This window comes from Crocodylus porosus, unplaced genomic scaffold (genome assembly GCF_001723895.1).
Source record: "Crocodylus porosus isolate Cpor-Errol unplaced genomic scaffold, CroPor_comp1, whole genome shotgun sequence".
NCBI classification, from domain to species: domain Eukaryota; kingdom Metazoa; phylum Chordata; order Crocodylia; family Crocodylidae; genus Crocodylus; species Crocodylus porosus.
The window spans coordinates 74301550-74308047 of record NW_017728947.1 but is presented as its reverse complement, the minus strand read 5'-3'; positions in this window follow the sequence as shown (position 1 = coordinate 74308047).

Genomic DNA, 6498 nt, shown 5'->3' with positions numbered 1-6498 from the left:
TACATTGAACACCTTCAAGAGTAAATTGGATGCTTATCTTGCTGGGATCCTATGACCCCAGCTGACTTCCTGCCCTTTAGGCAGGGGGCTGGACTTGATGATCTCCTGAGGTCCCTTCCAGCCCTGATGTCTATGAAATCTATGGGATCCTGAAGCACAAAGAGTTTGCAGTGCTAATTCTGCACAACTTTGGGGATTCTCTGCCCGTCAGCATGCTCTTCTGGCTCCCTCAGTCTTCTGGCAGACAGAATGGCAGCAGTGCACAGGGCAGACCTGATTAGCTGACTCATACTGCCTGTCTCCTTGCAGGCACAGGGGACTGTGAAAAGAGCATATTCTGTTCCCTGTTTGGCTGGACAGCAGAGTCCAGTGAGCAACACAAGGTGCCTATACACAAGCCGGGAGGCTCCTCCAATGCACTGTAATTACAGCATGTAGGAGCAGACTTGATTAACTGAGTCTGCTGGAGTGTGGTAATAACTTCATGGAGTGTGGTAGGCTCCAGCCAGCCACCATGTGTCATGTATTAGCATCCCCATGCTTCAGAATGGCAGTGGGGGTGTTTTAACTAAAGCTTATTCAGTGAGCTTTAGATAATTGCCCCCACTGCCATTTTGAAGCACTAGGATGCTGGTACTTGAGACACTGAGGGAGTTTTAATTAGATCAGGTCTCAGAGCTGCTCTAATTAAAGTGCCCCCCACCGCCAACTCCCAGAGCACATGTAAAAATGCTCACTGTCTCCCTGAGTTGGGAGGAAAGAGAGCAAAGCACCCTGGGATGCTGGAGAACTGTGCTGTAGCTTCTCTCAGAAGAGAATTTATATAGATATTTACTCTCCCAGGAAAAACTCTTGTGAGATTTAACAGGGTTTTAACCCTGGTTGTTTCTAGGTTATTTTCCCCAGCCATTTGTGCTGTGGGAGAAAAATCCTGAGTAGCTGTACATTCCTGGTTTCTTCTCGGAGAAACTGACTCTCCCAGGAGAAACTGAATATCTGCACATGGCCTAAATTTGTGCAAGAATTTCTTAGATTATCAAAGATATACTATCACTATAAAACTAGCTCTAGCTTCCTAGGATCCTAGGTAAAATAACTAAAACATTATAATTATTTTGATTTTAATTATTATGGTAATTACACAGTTCTGTACACTGGAGAAATGATAACGAATACAAGTGGTAACTATTCAAATTGTTTCTGTAAAAGAAAGAACATTTTTCATGAAAATTCATCTTGTGTATGTCAGTTAAAGAGCTGGTCAGTATAGAAGTCTAATTTTTTTTTTGTTCAAATGGAAGAGATACACTCGTCATTAAAAAGATTCCCAGGGAGGGGAGGCAGGATGGCAGTATTTTATTCTAGTTTTGGAGAATATAGCTTTATTTTCTCAATCAGAGGATGTAGAGTGCGATTAAAAGTTTAGATTTGCAGAATTATATTAAATTCGGTCTGGGTAGCATCTAGGGTAGGTTTGGACAGATTGGAAAACCTACAAATTCTGAAAAGCAGATTAGCTAATTATAATTAGATGTCCCCAGCTAGACTGAAGGTGAATTAAGAGACAGTTTGTGAACCAAAGAATTTACCATCTGAATAGACTAAACCACCAAGTAGTGTGGGGAGAGATTGATTGGAGGCAGTTGTTTCTGGAAAGGAAACATGGGTTGGCAAAGTACTGTGGAGGGACTTCGTTGAAATAATTTGAGAAGTCAAGTCTTCTGGAACACTAAGACCAGTTTGAGCTTTGCCCTTCATGAAATTCAGCATGCCTGGATGCCAGCTGTCGTGACTGTACTGCTGCATTTAAATAAAAATTGATTAGAGGTTCATGCACTACAGATTCCCCTATCATTTCTTTTTAAAACTGTGGTCTTTGGCTGATATGATGTTTGATAGAACCTTATAAGAAGCACTCTGCAGAATTTTTGTAAAGTGTTTTAATTTTTAGAGTTAAGACAGCAAGTCTTTCAAAGTAAATGCAACACATCCCAAACTCAGTATTTATTTGTAAATATATTTTTAAAGAATAAAAATCAAATGCATTTGCAGTGTTAAAATAGTGTATTGCAGAGCCATTAAGATTAAGCCCTTTATAGTCTGTCAGACACTCTGATCAGCCTAGGCCCAGTGCTTTCAGGGACCCTGAACAGGTAGACTAGCCTGAACCAAACAGCCACACCTGTAGCAAGCCCCAGCTAATGAACTTTGCCACAGTTTAGGATCAGCAAGCATTCTGATTGGATGCTGGGAGCACCACCTTTCCATTTAGCACCAGCTGGGGACCCTGGGGTAGGGGGCAGCTGGGGGTCCAGTTCTGTTGTGGCAAGACTCCTGGTTCTGTCACTCTGGTTTTCTTAATTCTTGTTCCTGGCTTATTTCTGGACTTCAGCTTTGGATTTCCCTGGTTCTGTTTTCTAGCTTCTGACCCTGGTTTGGCTCTGGTTTTGGACTTTGCCTTGTGGATTTCCCCCTGATGCCTGCCCTGTGGTACTCATCTGAGCCCCAGATCCTGGCTGGAATTATCTAGTTGGGGATGGTCCTACTTTGAGCAGGGGGGTGGACTGGATGACCTCCTGAGGTCCTTTCCAACCCTCATTTTCTTGATTCTATGATCCTGACCTTGGCTTTGGTATATGGTTCTGGCCCTTTGACTCAGCCCCAGGCCCTGCTGTCCCTTGGCAGCCTAACCATTAGCCCAGACGGCCTATGCCCTGACCCCTTATATGGTCTTGAGGTGGATAACATACTAGAGTGGATGTGTCTACATGTGCAATTAGCACACAAGAAAAAACTCCAATGCAATTAGCACTGCAGTGTATTGCTCCTGGGATTAACATTTGCACATGTGCCTGGGACCACAACACATTGAGCCATGGAGGTGCAGCCCTAGCTGGCAGAGGGCTCCTGTCAGGCCATGGCTACTCCACCCTGGCTGAACATGCGGTGGAGGGGCTGGTTGGGGTATGAGGGTGCTTCAGTGTGGGTCTGACCAAGGGTAGGGGCTAACCAGCAGGCAGCCCCTACACTAAAACACCCTTATACTCCAGCTGCCACAGGGTAGTACTTGTGTCTGGCAGTACTGTCCCATGGCAAAATTAATTAGTTTACTCTGTCCTAATAGCACCACACGTGTAGACACTGACGTTTCACTGCAGAGCTAATTGGGCAACTCTGCAGTAAACACCTTATGTAGATGTACCCACTGATTGTGTATTGTGTTTTACCCTTTGTGAATTACTCAAATTCTACTTGTTTTCCATCATTAAGTTTGATCAATTTTTGTCTGGCCTTTTGAGTACTGTTATAGAAGCATATTGAATGTTGCGGGATCTTTTCCTTAGATACTAGTACTTTTTATTTTGCCTAATACATTGTAGTTGCTGAGAAACACCTTTCTCTTGGATTGCTCCTTAACGTTCCATATTTACTTGAATCTAAGAAGACCCTATAACAAATCTAAATTTGTTATAATTTTCCATGTACATAATCTGATTACTGGGGGCTCATCTTTAATTCATCCCCCTCCATCTCAAGTAGGGCAGTTAGTGGGGGGGAAGGTGGTGTGGGGAGGTCAAACAAGTTACCTCCTGTTTGTGCCTGCTACCATGCCATCTCTGCCTACACCCATGGGTGATGCATGGGGGGGCACATGTCTCCCTGAGATTGGCTGCCATCGGCTTCTGTGGGTGGTCACCGCTTGCCACTCCCCTCTCGCTGCCAACATGGCTGGCAGCATCCATGGGCAGTCCCTGCTCACTGCAACGGTGCCAGTGGGCAGACCCCACTCACCACTTGCCACCATGGTGCTGCCCCAGTCTTGGGAGGCACCAGTCATTCATGCCTACACCTGTCACCTCATTCCCCGCTTCTCCTTGCAGCCTCATTTCCCCCTTCTTCTGCTCCCCCTCCTGCTCCTCCCCCAGCTTCTGCTCCCTTCTTCCTCCTCCTCCCTAGCCTGTGCTCTGCCCACCTTTTCTTCTTCACCTTGCCACATGCTGCTGCATGCAGGCTTTGTTCACACTGCAGCCTGGGGCACTGAATATAGTCCCACCCTAGTCTCTGAAGCAGCTGTGCATGTTGTACATCACTGCTACAGAGCTGGACTAGGGCCATGCTCAGTGCCCTAGGCCACAGCATGGATGAAGCCTGCCAGCATGGGGCAAGACTAAGGAGAGAAGAAGGGGCAGGTGGGGCAGCAGAAGCTGCATGGGTGGTCGGGAAGAAGGAGGAAGAGGGTGCAGGGAGATGTCAGCATACAGAGGGAGCAGGAGAGAGGGGCAGGCAGCAGATGCAGCTATATGCCTTTGACCCTAGGTCAGGACTGGAGCCTGAACCACAGCAACCCCATCCCATGTGCTTGATTTTAAGGTGAGGGTCTTTTCCCCACCATGTTAAATGGGGGGGGAGGGGAATCTCATCTTAGAATCAAGTTTATATGGTAAATGAAATGAACTTGAAACAGTATTACCAAGAGCAAGTTAATGAAGAAGTGTAGAAGTCATTTTTAAGTTTTGTTATTGAGACTGAACATTTCTTGAGTAAGAACACTTGTTTCTGTGTCTTGTATAGCACCTAAGCACATTCTGTTTAGTGAATAATGTTATATAGTAGAAACATATGAACAGTCCAGGACTTGCAAGCCCAACGTAATCTTATTTGGCTAAAATCCAGTTCAGATAATTGTATTCTACCATACATTGCCTAATTTTCCATGCAGCTTGTATTTCTGTTGCCTTTCCAGTGCCTCAAATTGTCTTCGGCTATTCTGAAACAGAACATACATTGTACTTCCTTCTCACATATAGCAATATCTTAGTGGTAGGCAAAGATATTTCATATTTTAGGGGACAGAGATCAGGAACAGAATCCAGATTTCCTGACTCTACAAATGATTGTGGTCTTGGGCAAGTCACATAACCTTCTCTCCCTCTGTTTCCCATGCTTGTAAAATGAAAGCAAAGCTCATTTTAATTGTACTAATTGTCAGCCAATACAGTAATAGGTTAGATCTTGAGATCTTGCTCCGTACTCAGTCTAACCAAAATAATTTTTTAAATTTTAATTTGCATACCATTATTGCCCTTATGCCAGATGGTTAATGGATCAATACACCTTAGGTTCAATATACCCATAATTCCTGAACAGTTCCTAGAGGAATTTTTCAGTAATTTATGCTAAACATAGAAGCATAGAAGTAGGGTCAGACGGGACCTTGTAGATCTTCAAGTCCTACCCCCTGCCTGGGCAGGAGAAAAACTGGGCTCAAATGACTCCAGCTAGGTAGGCATCAAGCCTCCTCTTAAAGACCTCCAGCGTAGGAGCCAGCACCACTTCCCTTGAAAGTTGGTTCCAGATCCTAGCCGCCCTGACTGTGAAGTAGTTCTTACGGATGTCTAATCTTAACCTACTCTCCAACAGCTTGTGGCCGTTATTCCTTGTTATGCGAGGGGGCGCTAGGGGAAACAAGGTCTCTCCCAAACCCTTCTGGTCCCCCCTAGTGAGTTTATAGATGGTCACCAGGTCCCCCCTCAGCCTTCGCTTGTGAAAGCTGAACAGGTTTAGGTCCTGTAGTCTCTCATTGTAGGGTCTGCCCTGTAGTCCCCGGATCATGCAGGTGGCCCTCCTCTGGACCCTCTCAATGTTGTCCACATCCCTGCTGAAGTGGGGTGCACAGAACTGGACACAGTACCCCAGCTGTGGCCTGACCAGTGTTGTATAGAGGGGGAGGATCACCTCCTTGTCCCTGCTTGAGATGCACCTGTGGATGCATGACAAGGTCCGGTTAGCCCTGCCAACCGTGACCTCACGTTGTCGGCCCATGTTCATCCCTTTCTGCCTCCGTGCTCTCAAGAAGGGAGTTTCCCATCTTATAAGTGTGCTGTTGGTTACTACTGCCGAAGTGCAGCACCGTGCACTTGTCAGTATTGAAGCGCATTCTGTTTTTGCTAGCCCACCCCTGTAACATCCAAGTCTTGCTGCAGTCTTTCCCTCCCTACTAGCTTGCTCACCTCACCCAAATTTTGGTATCATCAGCAAATTTAAACAGGTTGCATTTCACCCCGTCGTCCAAATTGCTGATAAAGAAATTGAACAGCGCGGACCCAAGGACTGAGCCCAGGGGGACTCCGCTGCCCACTTCCCCCCAGGTCGAATATGACCCATCCACCACCACACTCTCAGTGTGACCCTTCAGCCAATCTACAATCCATCTGACTGTGTAGGCATCAATGCCACAGTTGCCCAATTTTTTAATGAGGATGGGGTGGGAAATGGTGTCAAAGGCCTTGCTGAAGTCCAGAAAACCTACATCCACGGCAACACCTGCATCCAATGCTTTTGTGACCTGATCATAAAAGGCAATCAGGTTGGTCTGATATGACCTGTCCCTAATGAAACTGTGCTGGTTGCCCTTGAGCATCATCTCTGAGGCCAGCCCATCGCAGATGTGCTCCATGATGATCTTCTCAAAGAGTTTCCCTAGGATTGAGGTAAGAC